General features: G+C 41.0%; 1 pseudogene; it reads right to left on the reverse strand.

Moving 5' to 3' along the window:
• Nucleotides 1-5,970: 5,970 nt before the first annotated feature.
• Nucleotides 5,971-10,608, reverse strand: LOC134477472 (ADP-ribosylation factor-like protein 10; annotated as a pseudogene).
• Nucleotides 10,609-18,953: the final 8,345 nt, after the last annotated feature.

An 18,953-nucleotide genomic window follows, 5' to 3' on the forward strand; every position in this document is an offset into this window, starting at 1 on the left:
CTGGGGATTTAGCTCAGTGGCATAAGTGCCTGCCTTGCAAGCAGACAGTCGTGAGTTCGATCCCTGGTACCGGAAAAAAAAAAAAAAAAAAAAAAAGACAAAAAAAAAAAAAAAAAGAAAAGAAATGGTAGAAGGAAATCCCCCTTATTTGCTATGCTCAATGTCCCAGGAGATGCTCAGATTTCTAGTTCCCATTTGCTAATGGGCGGGGGGTGGGAGGAGAGAAGGAGGATAGGGGAAGTGGGATATTTGACTTTAGGCCATGTAGCAGTAGGTTCACTGTTGCTTAGCAGGGAGGCAGGATGGTTATCTGTTTTCACAGTGTCATCAGTTCCAACATGGCGTGGATCTCAGGAGACACTGCTGGTTCTCCCCCTGGAAGGGCTGCAGTGGGACACCCTGCCTCCGCTTACCAGGGAGGGGAGGTGCTTGCTTGGCTTCCCAGAGTCCTAAGTTCCAACATGGCGTGGATCTCAGGAAGAACATTTTCCTAGCATGCAAATGGCTCTAGGTTCAATCCCCATTACAAAAAAAAAAAAAAAAAAAGCATTGATACCTGAGAAAGATGGTTTATTCCATGGCTTGAAACCCCACCATTAGTCAGTCATGGTGTTCATGCCTGCAATCCCAGCACTCAGGAAGCTGAGGCAGGAGGATCATTGCAAATTGAAGACCAGCGTGGGCTACAAAGGGAGCTCAAGGCCATTCTGAACTGCATAGTGAGATCTTGTCTCAAAAAGACATAAAAACAAGCTCCACCTTTTCTTATACATGCATGTCCTATTCCCAAACTTACAGACCAATATAATACCAGGTATTTATGTACTGGGATGCAAAACACAAGATGTAACACCCATCTTTAAGGAATTTTATGGTTTATATCTAGATGGTTCCCCAAAGTCTCATGAGGTCATACGTGGAAAGTTACCAAGATGGCTGGATTAAGGTGTATGATATGGATTAAGAGTGTGATGTGGGATTAAGGATGTGATACTGGGGTTCAAGGTATGACACTAGAATTAATTAAAGGTGCCCAACCCTGGATGTGAGTGGCATCAATCAACTGGCTTAGAGTTTGAATGGAATGTAAAGGAGGAGAGAGAAGGCAGGCTTGCTGCTTACTGCTTGCTGCTTATTCTCACTGTCATCTGCTTGCCACACCATGTGATGCCCCTCTGCCATGCCACCATGCCTTGAACTGGCTGACTATGGACTCAAATCTCTAAAAACTGTGAGCTAGGGCTGGGGATTTAGCTCAGCAGCCTAAGTGCCTTCCTGGCAAGCATGAGGTCATGAGTTCAATCCCCAGTACCAAAACAAAAAACCCTGTGAGCTGAAATAAACTTTCTCTCCTTTAACTTTGGGTGTCAGATACTGTGTCTCAGCAAAAATAAAATAAAATAAAATAAAGGCACTTACTGACCAAGCATATTCATATACACAAATAAATGACAAAACTAACTTTTTGGCTTGCATAGTACTCTTTCTTCCTTCCCTTTTCTTTCTAATCTCTGTCTAAGCTCTTGCATGTTCACTGGTAGTTAAAGGTAGGCAGGGAGAAAGAAAATAAATAATAATCTGACCACCCACCCCTATATGTGATTGTGCATTAAAAATGTATCCTGCCAGGCATGGTGGTATGCACCTGTAATCCCAGCACTCAGGAGGCTGTGGGAGGAGAATCACAGTGAATTTAAGGCCAGACTGAATTAAATAGCAAGACCCTGTCTCAAAAAGACAAAAAGAAGAAAGAGGATGAGGAAGAGGAAAAGGAGGAGGAGCGGGAGGAAGAGGAGGAAGAGGAAGACAGGAAGAGGAGGAGGAGGAGGAGGAGGACGAGAAGAAGAAGAAAAACTCAAAACAAAAACAATAGTAATAAAAATAAAAATAAATATATCCTGTATGGTGGCACACATCACTTAGGAGGCTGAGGCAAGTGGATCAAGAGTTCAAGACCAGACTGGGCAATTCAGTGCCCAGTGAAGGTCTCAACATAAAAACAGCAGGGAAGGGGTTGTTGGGGATGTAACTCAATCAGTACAAAGGCCCTGGATTCAATTCCCAGCACAAAAAACAAAAATGAAAAAATTTAACCTGAGGAAATAATGAAGGATCTGCCAAAGGCACATGTAAAGAAGTGCATCCTGCTGGGTGTGGTGGCACACACCTATAATCCCAGCACTCAGGAGGCTGAGACAGCAAAATCACTTTGAGTTCAGTGCTAACCTGGACTACATAGTGACTTCAAGGCCAGCCTAAGCTGGATAATAAGACCTCATCTCAAAAAAACCAAAAAGTGAAAAGAAAAAAAATGAGCAAATTTTAAACATCTTTAACATATATCCTTGTTTTATGCATTTTGAAATATGTTTTTGAATAAAAATTGTTAAATTAAAAAAAAATTAGAGCCATTTGGCTGAATATATCTTGAAACCATAATGTTAAGTGAAGAAAATCAGACACAGAAGATTACATATTGCATGATTTTTATTTCCTGGTTTTTTTGTTTTGTTTTAAGCAGGGTCTCTTTATGCAGTTCAGGCTGGCCTTGAGCTCACTTTGTAGCCTAGGCTGGTCTTGAACTCACAATGATCCTCCTGCCTCAGCCTCCCAAATGCTGGGATTACAAGCATGAGCCACCATGCCCAGCTTATTTCCTGTTTTTTAAATATCAGTTTGGGGGCTGGGGATTTAGCTCAGCGGCATAGGCGCCTGCCTTGCAAGCAGGCAGTCGTGAGTTCGATCCCTGGTACCGATAAAAAACGAAAAAATAAATATCAGTTTGCCAGCTTTATTTATGATTTGAGCTAGTCATGTTTGCACAAATATCCTGTATTTCAAATATCAAAATACCAAATTTTATTTTTGAAAAATCGAACACATGTTTTTGCTAGACTGTAATGTTCTCTTAGGATTTAGCAAAATTAAAAGTGACTTGTCTTTCTGTGCTTTTCCCTTAATTTAATTACTTTCTTTGCAATAAAATGGATATTTCAGGACATCAAGAGACGGAGAATAAGGTATTTTCATCCCAGACATTCAGTTTGATCTTCTTTCTGTGCTGACAAAATCAGATGTCTATTCCTATAGCAGTAGTGTCAAGATTCTTAACATGAAAAACATATCAAGAAAACAAACACCATCCTGTGGAGGTCTTTTGGAAGAGTATTATATCTTCTGGCTAGTCCTTAATTTTACCACCAGCTCATTTATTTCAAATTTTCAGTATCACAACTGCATTTACCACAGAACAATTTGAAATTGATAAAGTACTTCCACATTCATGATCTCATTTAATTCGCATAATAATGTTGCTGACTAGGTTTTATCACCATTTTCATTTATATAGTGGAGAAGAGTAATATTCAGAGAAACAAGAGTTTTGCCTAGGGCACACAAAACTGCAATTTGAGCCCAGCTGATCTGATTCAAACCCTAGAGACTAGATGCATTCGACAAACTTCTATATTACATACTAAGAAGCAGGGAATAATTTTTTTTTTCTTTTTTTTTTTGTCTTTTTCCTTTTTATCAGTACCGGGGATCGAACTCACGACTGCCTGCTTGCAAGACAGGCGCTTATGCCGCTGAGCTAAATCCCCAGCCTGAAGCAGGGAATAATTAAGATTAGTCTTATTTTTACTCGCATGTGAAGCACCATCCTGTAGGACTAACCCACTGAATTTGTTGCTGTGTTTGAATGTTTTAAGAATGTTATGGCAGGCACATTATTCTCTCCAACATAGTTATGAATATGATAGTTGTCACAACCTAATTAAAACAACATTACCACCCAAGGAGAAAAACTCCAAGCAAAAAGGATTTGGATTAAATGAAATCACACCTGAAATGAGTGCTATGTGTGTCTACTTTAATTGCTTAATGACTATATAGGTAGTATGTATCAGTGTTATTCTCTTAGTAACTTCTTTTGTTTTCGAATCTCAGGTTAAATAATTCACTCAAGTATTGTCAGCCTTGTGAACGCAGGACCCCCACCTGAGTGTGTCGACCTGAGTCATAGAGATGTGAATCAAGCTGAAATAGTGATAGCCCAGATTTAAGCAATGCTGGGTCAAGTAGTCTTACATACACTCAGCTTAGGAGCCGTGGCACGCTCAAAAACAACTTCAACAAAGAAAATTTTCATATAAAATATGGATAAGGAAGAGACTAATTTCAGTTCAAAGACTCTGAAAACAATTCGCTGTTATCACCTGAGTTCTAAGGGAATGAACAAAATGTTTTAAAATAATTTCTCTTGGGGCTGGGGATTTAGCTCAGTGGCATGAGCGCCTGCCTTGCAAGCAGGCAGTCGTGAGTTTGATCCTGGTACCAATAAAAAGGAAAAAGACAAAAAAAAATAATAATAATTCCTCTTGTGCTGTTTAAATTTAAATAATGCATGTTTATTATAAGAAATTTAGAACATCAAAATTATAGAAAAGCAGGCTGAGGTGTAACTCAGTGGTAAAGCATTTGGTGAGAATACATGAGGCCCAGGCTCAGTCTAAACACTAAAACTAAAACAAACTTTTCTTTCTTCTTTCTTTCTTTTGGTGTTTTGTGACAGGGTTTCCCTATGTAGTTCAGGCTGGCCTTCAACTCAGTGATCCTCCCAAGTGCTGGGACTCCAGGAGGCACCATCACACCTGGCTTGCCATAAGTTTCTTAGAAAATTGTGTGCACTTCTGTGATACCAATTTTTTCTTCCTCCATCCTTGTCTTCCCCCCCACTCTCTTTTTAAATTTTTTTTTCCATGCTGGGGATCAAATCCAGGGTCTTGTATATGTTAAGACCCTGAGATATGCCCTTACCCTCTCCAACAACACAATAATAAAATAGTAAATTTTACTATTGTTTACTCTTCACTTTCAGGGAAAAAGAAAAAAATTGTTGAAAAGTATACAGCTTGTATCAGACAATTTTATTTTTTTGGATATTGGACAAAAGGAAGCACAGAATTCTAATCCCTGAGAAAAAGGAAAGAAAACAAATTATGTAAGCCCTTCAATTATTACAACTAACTGCCCAGAGATGCTTTCCAGACTATACTGCAGGAATGGGAAACACAAGCAGAAAATAGTGGTTGTGCTGAGTTGAGAAGACAAAGATCAGAATTTGGGAGGTCGAAGGGACAGGGTACTGAAGAAGGGACTTATACAAAGGAATAGCCCCATAGGTTTTCACAGCAGTCTTATGAATATTTGATTTTGGCATTAGGCTGCATATGCATGAGTGTAAGAAGAGAGACTCTGTAAAAGTGGATAAAAATCAACTATCAGATAAAGAACAACTGCTAAGGAAATATAAAATGAATGATTACTAGAGTTTAAAATAGGACTAGGCCTGGGGATATAGCTCATTGGCACAGTGCCTGCCTGGCAAGTGTGAAGTTGTAAGTTTGATCCTCAGTACCAAAACAAACAAACAAACAAACAAACACAGGACTAGCTGGGCATGGTGACACACGCCTGCAATCCCAACACTCAGGAGACTAAGGCAGAAGGAAAGAGCTTGCCAAGAGTTTGAGGCCAGCCTGCACTACATAGTGAGTTCAAACTCAGCCTGAACTACGCAGAGAGACCAAGTCTCTAAAATGAAATAAAATGGAATGGAATAGAAGAAATTAGAGTTCCAACTCACACCACTCGTATTCAGTTGACTTGAAATATTAACTAGAACAATGGGAAAAGGTAAATACAGTAAAAGGGACACAAATCAGAAAGAACTAGAAGTCAAGTTATCTTTCTTTGCACATGGTATGATTCTTTCTTTCTTTCTTTCTTTCTTTTTTTTTTTTTTTTAATTTTTTTTTTAATTTTATTTAAGGAGAAAAGAAAAAAAAAGCAGAGAAAGGGTACAAGTTATACAGATTTGCAGAAAAAAAATGAACAGTAGGAAATACTAGTTAATGGATTACATATTGTCATCTTAGAAATAATTGTTCAAGTCACAAAATTAAAGCTTGTAAAGTGGACATTCCATCTATGATACTGCAAACAGTTCTGTTCAATGATCCAATAAAACTCTGTGATATTATATTCTATCTTATACACATCTTTCTTTCTTTCTTTCTTTCTTTCTTTCTTTCTTTCTTTCTTTCTTTCTTTCCTTTTCTGAGTCCAGCTCCCAGCTCTAGTTGAGTCTTATTCCCAGAGACATCGGCTCTTTCCTTCCCCAGACTTAGGTAAACAAGGGCGTTGGCACAGTTAGTAGAAGAGCAGCAACTTGTCTCCAGATCAGGTGAAAATCTACCTTTCACCCTTTCTTTCGGTGGACAAACTGCACTTACTCTGTAGTGAAGAGAGGTGGACAGGACAGGCCCTAAAAGCTTGGAGGTGTTTGGCAAATTCCTCGTTAGAGTCTCCAAGTTCACTTTAGCACTGTATCTCTGTGGCTGGCAGTGAGAAAAAAAAAAATCTGGAAACCACTTCCCTTTATAAAGAATGGCCTTGGGGCTAAAGAGGCAGAGACTGAACAAAGCCATAAGCCAGTTAGTCAGGGGCTGGAGGACAATGTGGGACTGGGAGCAAGGACTCCTTGCATATCACCAAGAACCTGCCCACACAGAAAGGGTATGAAGTCATCAAGAGTAGACCAGGAGAGCCTGGCATGGTGGTGCACGCTTGTAATCCCAGCACACAGGGGGCTTGAAGCAGGAGGATCTTTGCAAATTTGAGACCAGCCAGGACTACAAAGTGAGCTCAAGGCCAGCCTGAACTGCATAGCGAGACCCTGTCTCAAAAAGACAAAAAAAAAATTAAGTAGACCAGGAGACCTGAAGCCCCTAAGAGTACTTATGACCTTTCGATTGGTTCTTCAGTCACTGAGACCTTTAGGGAGGGGAGACTGAGCATGTCACTGTGCAGGTAAAAGAAGGGAAAGCCGGATGCTGCAGCCTCATGGCCACCTCACTAGGAAGGCTTCTGAATGGTTCTCAGCCCAGCTCTTGAGAGGGTGAGGAGGGCAGAAGGGAAGTGCTACCATGGAGCATCGGCCCAGGCTGGCGATGAAGCAGAAGGCAGTAGAACTGGAGTCACCAAGGCTAGGCAGTGAGTAGGCAGCCCCAGCCTAGGAAAGAAGGTCCAAGAGTAGTTTCCAGATGTGCACGGTGCCAGGTTCTTCAAAGCCAGATCCTGCAAGGGAATGCTGGCTGCCAAAAGAAAAACCTCCCGCTGGCAGCCTGCAGGCCCAGGTCCCGCTGCAGCTCCGTCACACTCATGGCCTTGCTCAGGTTCCGCTTGTTGGCCACCACTACGACAGGCAGGCTGGGGTCCTTGTCTAACAGCTTGTGCAGTTCCTGTCAGGCCTAAGGTAGCCAGAGCCAGTCAGCTGAGTTTACCATGAACATTAGTACACTACCTCATTCCCAACTCCTTCCAGTAGAAGTGCAAGTTCTGGCTGCTACCAATCTCTGGAAGGTCCATCTCGAAGTCTTTGGTGGGCAGCCGCACAGAGTTGAAGTCCCAAGTGGGGACGCGGCCTTCCAGGGGAGTCTTCCGCGACAGCACGTAGAGAACGCGCTGTTCCCAGAGCTATCCAGTACCAGCACCAGCACCAGCACCAGCACCAGCACCTCTCCCTGCTCCAGCTCCTCCAGAGTCGGTTCCTTCCTTTCCTCATCCTCGAGATTCCACTCGTGTCACTGAGGGAGGTTGGTGGGTTCCGCTCCCCACCAGGTCTCGTCGCGGTCCCAGTGTGGTTCCAGTACGTGCTTTCCAGAAGATGAAGAGCATGCAGCCCAGCACAACTGCGATGCCACCCAGCGCTAGCACCAAGGGGCCCAGCAGCTTCGAGGCCTTCTGGCCTGGAGAGGGGCACAAGTGTGGGCTGCGTCAGCGGAACCCATCTTCCCTTCCTTTTCTTTCTTTCAGGACAAGGTCTTGTTAATATATTCCAGGTTGGTACTGAACTTGAAGTGATCCTCCTGCTTCAGCCTCCTGACTACTGGAATTATAGGTATGTACTACCATACCTGGTTGATTTTATATTTAGGAGATCCTAAAGATGTCACCAAAAGAATTGCAGAGCTGATAAATGAATCAGCAAAGTGGAAGAATATAAAATCAACATTGAAAAATCAATAATTTTTCTACACACCAATTGCCGCGGCCAGCGCAGAGAAGGAGTCAGGCGAGAGACTGAAGACGCAAGGAGACCAATTGCTCAGGAGGCAAAAGGCGATTTATTAAAGGACTCCAGAGTTTTCATAGTGTTTCAAACAAAGAACAATACAAGCCACTTCAGGACACTTCCTTGTTTGTGCAGCCAAGGAGGTAAACATGTTCTTCGGCCCATGAGAAACTTCTTTGTTATGAAGCTATTCCCAGGTTAATATTAGCGGGATGCTTTGTCTAGATGGCTGAAGTCACTGCAGGATAAGGAACTGGTTGAGGTCCAGCTTCAGTGTGTTTTTCCACACCCGTTCATTGCCGGACCCCTGGTTCCTGCTCCCAACATATCCCCCTTTTTCCTTAGACAAAGCGTTGCATGGGAATTTCGCTAGCAGTTGATTCTAATTTAAAACGTTTCAAGTCCAGACGCACATGTCTCATTTGCCCAACAACAATTCTCACGAGATATGGAAAAATTGTTATCATGGCGATAAATGCTAGAGCTCCAATACCAGCTAGAATGATAAAATGTGAAATAGCCGTGAGGCTTGGGAAATGGCTGGTTAATGCGTTGAATATTTGTTCAGTTTCTTTTGCTATGTCAACTTTTATTGCCGGCACATTGGTTATGTCTTGGATAGTTTTATGCAGCTTAAGCAAATCTAGAGAAGTATTGGAATTAATGCCATATTCCTAGCAAATGATTTTTTACCCTATCCCAAGGTACATCACTTGCATTATATCTATGTGAAGTAACACAAATGTGTTCGTATAAGGCATGACATTTCAAAGACTGTATTTGCAAAGAATATAATTGGTCTCCTAAGGTTATTACTGTATCTTGTAGAGCGTTTAATTTCTGTTCAATCAAGGTATCCCAATTTTCCTGTATTTTCAAAGCCAAAGAAACATTATGGGATAATTCATTGACATAGGATGCAGCTTGCATATTTTTTGTAAGAGATATTGCAGACATTGCAGTGGAGGCTATTAAAGTAATAAGTGCAGCAAGTCCAGCTATTAACATCCCAACGAATCGTTTGGCCCAATTTAAAAGATCAGTTACTTTTTGCAAAATAATCACAGAAGGATCTTTTTTTTTTTAATTTTATTTAAGGAGAAAAGAAAAAAAACAGTGAAAGGGTACAAGTTATACAGATTTACAGAAGAAAAAAATGAACAGTAGGAAATCACTAGTTAATGGATTACATATTGCCATCTTAGAAATAATTGTTCAAGTCACAAGATTAAAGCTTGTAGAGTGGACATTCCAACAATGATACTGCAAACAGTTCTGTTCAATGATCCAATGAAACTCTGTGATATCATTTTCTATCTTATACACTTAAATATACATGCAGTAGAAGGATCTTGATACCACTCTGTGGTGATATTAACAGGTAAGAATACAAATGGAGGTTGTTTGACCAGTAATATGGATGAGTGGTTTTGTGAAGCATTAACACAATTGGATAAAATGCAATCTTCACAAGTAATTTCGTAAGATTTATTGTTCTTTTTTACAGTAAGTTCTCCACTTATAACACCATATGGTTCAGAAACACAAGCTATGATAGTCACATTATTTACCGTGCCATTAACAGAAATAGCATCCTGCATCCCTATATGTTGCCATACAACTTTTTTTTTTTTTTTTTTGTAACGGCAACATAATCAAGAGCTGCAGGGGCTGGGGATTTAGCTCAGCGGCATAAGCGCCTGCCTTGCAGGCAGGCAGTCGTGAGTTCAATCCCTGGTACTCATAAAAAAAAAAAAAAAAAAAGAGCTGCAACCAACTTTCACAGCATGGTAAAAAAGGTGATGTTATTCCTTGTCCATATTCTATATAATAAATTTTGGGGCCTGTAAGTTGTTTCTCTGTAATCACTCCAATCACATAGATCTTTGTAACATATAGTATAATTATGATGGCACAAATGCCATGAGGATCCATATACACTTTTGCCTTGGTATTTTTGTTTACATTCGGGAATATGTTCAGGGGAATTGCCTTTTCCCACTCTAGTTTCACTACTGTTGCGAAATATATATATCATATCTACTCCCCAGTGCGTTCCATTAGTAAAGTTTTCATCCCAATCAGAGTATCTTTCTATTAATGTACAATTCTCATTTGTTTTAGAAAAACATAGGGGTAATGAAGTAGACATTCCAGTGTAATTATATACAATAGAGATAGATTGTATATGAGTGGAAGAAGGAAAACTTAAGACCCAAGTATTATTTACGTAAACAGTAACATCATCGTCGCCCTATGACATAGGGTGTAACAAAGGAGGATTAGGTACAAATGCCCAATAATTATCCGTCCACACAGGCGTTTGAAATGTATGCAAAACCCAAATAATGCTTAGCAATTGAGCCAAAAACAGAAAGGTTTCATCTCTTGTCACAGGAGGCCTTCTGGTCCTTGTTCTCGTCCTCGAGGTCATGGTTAGTCAAAGCATCTTCTATCTTGCTCTTGGGCATATCATACACAGCGTTCTGGGATCCACCTAGGTGTATCAGTGTCTGTGGGAAAAACACAAACATATCCTCTTCCCCATATCAATACTGGGTCAGGGCCATGTAATAGATTAGTTAATGGGTCTTTCCAATAAACCATGGGTTTGGAGGGCAAATCAGAAGACCAATGTCTCTCAGCTGCAGATCTATTGGAAGCATCAAAAGTTAAAAAATTAAGAACGTAAAGAGCGTGGTTAAGAAGGGTTTTGGGACTATACTTATACCATCTCCCCCTTTTTAATTTCTTTAATGTGTTTTTTAGTGAGAGATTAGCACGTTCAACAATTCCCTGTCCTTGAGGGTTATACGGTAATCCAGTAATATGTTTAATATGGAAAGTCTGACAGAATTTGGCAAAGGGTTTACTAACATATGCTGGGCCATTATCAGTTTTAATGGATCGAGGAATGCCCAGGATAGAGAAACAATATAGTAGGTGTTGTATTACATGGGTGGCAGTTTCTCCAGTCATAGGTGAAACAAGCATGTTATGAGAAAAGGTATCTATGGTGATGTGTAAGTATTTTAATGACCCAAAAAAAAGGATAATGAGTGACATCCATCTGCCAGATGTCGTTTGGACGGAGTCCTCGAGGGTTGACTCCAAAATGAGGTACTGGAAGGAGTGGCGCACATGAGGGACAATTTTTAACCATTTCTTGTGCTTGCTGTCGTGTTATACCATATTGATAACGTAAGACCTGTGCAGCTTGGTGATGAAGAGCATGTGACTGTTGTGCTTGAGAAACAGCAGACAGTCCAATATGCATGGCTCGATCTGCAATTGCATTTCCATGAGTCAAAGCACCTGGAAGATTAGAGTGACTGCGAATATGTTCTACAAAACAAGGTGCAGATCGAGAATGTAAAGATGATTGAATGAGACCAAATAACTGTGCAACAAGGATATTATCAGTGTTGATAACAGGTACGCATTCTAAAACAGACAAGGCTTGTGCTACATATTGGCTGTCTGAAAACAAATTAAAGGGAATATCAAAGAAAAGAATAAAAACCTGATGAACAGCATAAAGTTCAGTCTCCTGAGCTGAAGTACTCCTCAATTGCCATACATAAGTTTGATTTGGGGATACTAAAGTAGCTTTTCCATTGGAGCTTCCATCTGAAAATAAAGTAATAGCATTAACAAGGGTTTCGTGCGTAGGATTTGAGGAAATGAAAAGGTAACTTTAGAGGCAAATTGAAGAATTTTATCCTTGGGATAATGATGTTGGATTTGACCGGTATAGGACGCTAGAGATAGAGGAAAATAATCAGTCATATTAAGCAGCCATTCGAGCTGCTCAGATGTATAAGGGATTATAACAGAGTGAGGGTCTCTTCCCGAATGCATTATAGACAGTTTTCTTCCTTGCATAATCCTTTCTGCGACCAAAGAGGCGTAAGGGGGAAGAGCCCTTTTCGGGGAATGCGAACCATGGATCCATGAGAGAACTCCCTGTTGATATAATACACCTGTAGGAGAAAAGGACGTGGGTATGATAAGGGACCAGGGATTGGAATAATCACAATAGTGAAGCTGCGCACTTTGAAGAGCCTTATTAACCAGTTCAAGAGCTTTGTGAGCTTCTGCTGTCATTTGGCAGGGTGAACTTGGGTCAGAATCTCCAGCTAATAAGGAAAACAATGGGTGGAGGTCTTGAATAGTTAACTTTAGAGATGGCTGGATCCAATTAATTTTACCCAAGAGTTTTTGAAAATCATGTAGCATACGCAAGTGAGAAGTATTACCAGACAATCGTTGAGGAGAAAAATGCCATGGATATAAGTGAAAATCTAGATAAGAATAAGGAGGTGAAGTTTGGACCTTTTCAGGCGCAATGACCAGCCCATTATTTATTAAATTCTGGTGAAGAGAGGCATATACTTGCAAAAGCATCTCAGAATCTTGATGGGCTATTAAAATATCATCCATATAATGAATGATGGTGGCAGAGGCAAATTTGGATCTGGTATTGGCAATGGCTGCATGTACAAACTTTTGGCACAGGGTAGGGCTATTAGCCATACCTTGAGGTAATACTGTCCACTCATATCTTTTCATAGGTGAGGACAAATTACAGGAAGGAATACTAAAAGAAAATCTCTTGCAATCCTCGGGGTGGAGAGGGATAGTATAAAAACAATCTTTCAAATCGAGAACAAAACGATGATGTGACAGGGGTATTGTCATAGGTGACGGAAGTCCAGGCTGAAGAGCTCCCATAGGAAACATAGTATCATTAACTTTTTTAAGGTCTTGTAATAATCTCCATTTTTTAATTTTTTTATCACAAATATAGGCGAATTTCAGGAGGAGAAGGAAGGTTGGACATGACCACAGACTAATTGTTCCTGTACTAACTGCCTAACAGCTTGGAGCTTAGCCTCAGGCATGGGCCACTGATCTACCCACACTGGTGTATCAGATTTTCAATTAATTTTATCAGCATGGATAGCAGGATGATCAGCAGCCACTAAGAAAAACCCAACCCCTGTTTATCAACCTTTTGTGGGATGGATAAAGGGTCTTTGATATCTTGATTATTTTTTCCCATGCCTGCAAATGGTAATTGGCCCATTTGCAACTGTTTGGTCACAGTGGGACTTGGACTCCACAAGTACATTCCCATCTGGCTTAATATGTCTTGTCCCCACAAATTTAGGGGAAGATTAGGTAAAACATATGGTTGGAATTCTCCAGTATGTCCCTCCAAATCACTCCAAGATAATATAGAAGAGGATTTAAAAGGAGCAGGGGCTTGCCCAATTCCTTGGAGAATGGCAGGGGCAGGATCCAATGGCCAGGATGAAGGCCAATCTTGTTGTTTTATAACAGAAACATCAGCCCCTGTATCCATTATTCCAAGAAAGGTTTTTCCCTGTATTTTTAGTAAGCACTCTGGTCTTTCATCTTGTATTTGTCGAATAAGAAAAGCATCAGAGGAGCCAAACCCTTGGGTGCCTCGTTTTTTCCTAAGCATCTTTTGTTTTCCTTGAATAAGGGACAATAATAATAACTGTGCTATACAGGTACCCGGGGGTATATTGATGACTACTGTATCAGTTTTAGCCATAACTTTAATTTCTCCTTCATAATCTTGATTTATCACTCCAGGAAGTACTATAAGTCCTTTTAAAGTAAATCCACTTCTTCCTAATAATAGTCCCCAACTGTTTGGAGGTAACAGGCCGTAAATACTGGTAGCTATCAATTGGACTCCTAGTTCTGGGGTTAATATGATGTGGGTGGAGGAACTGAGGTCCAATCCTGCGCTTCCTGGAGTTGCTCTGGAGAGGTCTGAAACGGATTGTTTCTGGGTTGAATTGCCCGGAAGATTTGTTGTTGGGCCTGGGGTTGGCACCTCTTGGAGTTTTTTTGATGGGGGGGTACTAGATTGCCCTCTCTATCTCTTTTAGAATAACATTCATTAGCCCAGTGATTTCCTCTCTTGCAGTGTGGACATAACCCTGGGCTTTTGGATTTTTATCAATTTTAACCTTATTGTTTGCATTATTATCATTTTTTGGAGAATCAGAGCATTGTTTAGCAATGTGTCCCATTTTTCCACAATTATAAAAACTTCCTGGAGGGCCAGGGGTATGTTTTTTGCGTTTTCTATTTTGTATTGCCAGACATTCTTGCAAGGTTTGCCCCTTTAGAGCAGCTGCCATAGACAGCCCTTGGATGTTTCAATCAAGTTTTCTAGGCCCTCCATCGGTTCTTTACATTGTGGGTTTACCTGATCTTGAAGCATGAAAGCCTCGTGTTGATGCTCATATTGGGAGGCCTCATGCCCTAACTTCCCATTCTTTTGGACCTAATTCTTCGTCTGAATCTGGATCAGTTTCTTTATCAGGGTTACTGACTTGTAAGTTATCAGGCCTATTTTTTATTTCGTCAGTCGTGGGGAGGTTGGGCTGCTCATAACAGGGCGGCTCGTAGAGTGGTGGCGGAGCAGAGGGCAGGGGTGGGTATAAGGAGGATACCACATTCTCTGTGGATTTGGTTTTTCGTATAAAACTTTCTCGAGTTCTTTTTTCCCATTTACTAGACTCAGAGTCCCCTCTTAAACAGTCCTTAATTAGAGTCCAAATCGGAAACACATCCACAGGAACCTTCTCAGGACCCCAAGTACAATAATAATCCATAATCTTTTCTCCTACTGCCTTCCATGTCTCAACATTAACCGTTCCCTGTTCTGGAAACCAGGGGCAAACTTGATGTACAAAATCAACAAACCGATGAATTTGTTGTTTAGCTAAGGGAATGCCCCTACTCTTTAACAAAGAGGAAATAACTTGTTCGAAAAGTTCCCGTTCTGAAGACGGAGAATTACCCATTCTCAATCCCTGCGTATATGCCACTCCCCGCTACTTTCGTTTTCACTTACTTGGGTCCTCCTAGCAGCGGTCTTCTCGAAACTCCCGATTCTCCTTCCACTGGAAGAATGTTCCGAATGCTTGTGCTCAAGCCCCACGTTTGGGCGCCAGGTGCCGCGGCCAGCACAGAGGAGTCAGACGAGAGACTGAAGACGCAAGGAGACCAATTGCTCAGGAGGCAAAAGGCGATTTATTAAAGGACTCCAGAGTTTTTATAGTGTTTCAAACAAAGAACAGTACAAGCCACTTCAGGACACTTCCTTGTTCGTGCAGCCAAGGAGGTAAACATGTTCTTGGGCCCATGAGAAACTTCTTTGTTTATGTTATGAAGCTATTCCCAGGTTAATATTAGCGCGATGCTTTGTCTAGATGGCTGAGGTCACTGCAGGATAAGGAACTGGTTGAGGTTCAGCTTCAATGTGTGTTTTTCCACACCCGTTCATTGCCGGACCCTGGCTCCTGTTCCCAACAACCAATAATGGTCTAGGTGAGACAGAAAACTTAATTCACAATAGCTTTTTTAAAAAGAACTTGAGGGGCTGGGGATTTAGCTCAGCAGCATAAGTGCCTGCCTTGCAAGCACATGGTCATGAGTTCAATCCCCGGTACAAGAAAGAAAAAAAAAAAAAAAAAAAGCCTTGTAAAAAGAACTTGAGCGGGGCTGAGATTTAGCGTAGTGGCATAAATGCCTACCTGCCTGGCAAGTGTGCAGTTGTGAGTTCGATTCCCAGTACCAAAAAACAAAAAGAACCTGAGCATCAGTCTAACAAAGGGAGTAAAATCTCTCTTAAATGAGATTTTCAGGAAGACCCTAGAAGGTGGACCTCCCATGTTCATAGATTAACAAAGTTAATACTGTAGAAATGGTTATATTAGCAAAGTGATCTACAAAATCAGTACGATCCCCATCAAAATTTCACCAATATTCTTTACACAACTAGATCCTGCCTCAAAAAAAAAATCATATGAGGGCCTGGGGATTTAGCTCAGCGGCATAATCACCTGCCTTGCAAGCAGGCGGTCGTGAGTTCGATCCCTGGTACCAATAAAAAGGAAAAAGACAAAAAAAAAAAAAAAAAAGAATTGAGTTGTGTTGTGTATATGCACCAACTCCCTACAATGAATGTAATCATTATGTACTAATAAAAAATTTTTTAAACAATAAAATCTAAGATCAAGAAGTTGAAATCTGGTGAGGGCATTCAAACTATATCATCTATGGGGAATGGTGAAAGGCAAGAGAGCACACACAAAAGACAGTAGGAGCCATGCATGATTGTGATCCCAATACTCTGGAGGAGGAGGTAGGATTGCAAATTTAAGCTAGTCTGGGCTAAATAGTGAGACTCTGTCTCAAAAATAAATAAACAAGAGAGGGGACACAAATTTATTTTCCTCAACAACCCACTCCTTTAGGAGCTAACCCACACCTGTAATACCAGCATTCATTCATTCATCAAAGCAGAACTCTCATGATCTAATTACCTCTTCAAGGTCCCATCTCTCAATACTGTTACATTGGGGAGTTTTTGTTTGTTTTGACTTGGTTCTTTGAGACAATCTCCCTGTGTAGTTGAAGCTGGCTTTGAGTTCACCATGTAGTCCAGGCTGGTCTCAAACTCACAGAGATCCTCTTGCTTCAGCCTCCCAGGTGCTGGGATACAAGTGTGCCCACTACGCCCAGCACCTCTGTTGGACTGGGTATTAAATTTCCAAGGCCTGAACTTTAGAGAACACATTCAAACTACAGAAAAAAGAGAGATCCTTTAACTTTGCCTGTCTTTCCTCTCAGCCAACTCTATTACCCACACACAGCCAGCTATGTACAACTTCCACCCTTTCTGCTTCAGTTCATCTTTAATCTCCATGAGAACCTGGAAAGGGTGCTTCATCCTTAAGAGTTAGCAATTCTGGGCCAGGCATGTTGGTATACACCTGTAATCCCACCACTCTGGAGGCTGAGGCAGAAGGACTGCCATGAGTTTGAAACCAGCCTTTGGGCTACACAGTGAATTCAAGGCCAGCCTGAATTACATAGTGAGACCAGTCTCAAAAACAAAACGACCCTCTTGGTCCCAGGCATGTGTCACATGCCTGCACACCTGTCTCCTATATTTAGGGAGAAAGAGAGCTCTATCTAAACACGTTCTCCTAAAATGCTTGGGGCCTTGGAAGGAACAGAAAATCTATCTGCTACTTTAAAAACAAATTGGAATCTAGCTCAGGAAAACTTGCAAACATTGCCCCTTCCTAGTACCACCTTGTGGACAGTAAGAAATTAACACACATGCTCCAAGCTTGTGAACTGAAAATAGCCAGTCCTAAAATAACTTTCAGATCCCTAGAATCTTTGCTATTTACGCATATGAAGGGAATCATAAGCAAGAAGAGAAATGTCAAGTAAATAGCAATATAGCCCCAGGAGTAAAAAGTAAAGCCATGGGGAAAAAAAGGAAATAAAGCCAGGGCCTAGCCTAATTTAGTTTACTGAGCTACCATAAGGAAAGTAATTAAAATTTCTACCTCACACATCCCAAATAGAGGGATAAGAGAAAGAATGTGTGATGCTTTACCTTATTATTGGCTGAATCAATAATTTTCAAACATTATTATAATTATAGATAGGCATGGTGCATATACCTTGATTCCAGTACTTGGAGGCTGAGGCAGAAGGATCACCAAGAGTTCAAGGACAGCCTGGGCTACATAGTGAGACCCTGTCACAAACAAAACAAAAAACCACCCCTTAAAAAAACCCAAACTTAGTCGTGAGTTCGAGCCCCAGTACCACAAAAAAAAAAAAAAAAAAAAAAAAAAAAACTTGCTGGGAGTTTAGCTAAGTAGCACAAATGCCTGCCTGACAAGCTTGAGACCATGAGTTCAATCCCCAGTACCAAAAACAAAAAAACCCAAACTTATTACAAATATATACAAATTACTTATTTTATATAATACATAAATATTAAATGTATGTATATAGTTTACACAAAAAAAAATTAAAAACATATCATGGGACACCTGTGGACTGAATTCTACCCTCTCCCAAATTCATATATTGAAGTCCTAATTCTCAACATGATGGTATTTAGAGGCAATGCCTTGAGGACATACTTAGGTTTAAACCAGGTCATGAGAGGAGATCTCATAGTAGGATTAATGCATTTAGAGAGACTTGACGCCAGGGATTTAGCTCAGCAGCATAAGCGCCTGCCTGGCAAGAGTGAAATCATGAGTTCAACCCTGGGCACCAAAAAAAAGAAAAAGAGAGACTTGAGTTGGACTTTGGGGCACATGCCTGCACACCTATAATTCAGCCTCTTGAGTAGGTAAGGCAGGAGGATATAAGCTTGAGGCCAGCCTGGGCAATTTAACTAAATTCCAGGGCTGGGGATTTAGGTCAGCGGCATAAGCACCTGCCTTGCAAGCAGGGAGTCGTGAGTTTGATCCCCGGTACCGATAAAAAGGAAAAAGACAAAAAAAAAAAAAAAAAATTCCAAGCCAGCCCTGATTACATAGTGAGATCCTGTCTCAAAAAATGAGAAAAGAGAAAAAAGAGACAGAGAGATGGAAGGAGGAGAGGGAAAGAGAAAAGGACAGAGATAGAGATAGGAGAGAGATGGAGAGAAAGGAGAGAGACAGACAGACTCTTGGACTGCGGAATATAGCTTAGTGCTAAGCACTTTCCTATTGAGTACAAGCTCCTGAGTTCAATCCTCAGTACCACTAAGAGGGTGGGAGAACCAGGTTGGGTGATGCATACCTGCAATCCCAGAACTCTGGAAGGCTGAGGCAGGAGGATTGCACATTGGAGCCCTGCCTGGTCAACTTACTGACTTAGCAAGACTTTGTCTCAAAAATAAAAAATAAACTTGGCATGGGAGATATCTACCTACTAGAAGCTAGAAAGAGACACAATCAGACAAACA

This window comes from Cavia porcellus, unplaced genomic scaffold, assembly GCF_034190915.1.
Source record: "Cavia porcellus strain 051 isolate PalLab524CR breed Dunkin Hartley unplaced genomic scaffold, mCavPor4.1 scaffold_8, whole genome shotgun sequence".
NCBI classification, from domain to species: Eukaryota; Metazoa; Chordata; class Mammalia; order Rodentia; family Caviidae; genus Cavia; species Cavia porcellus.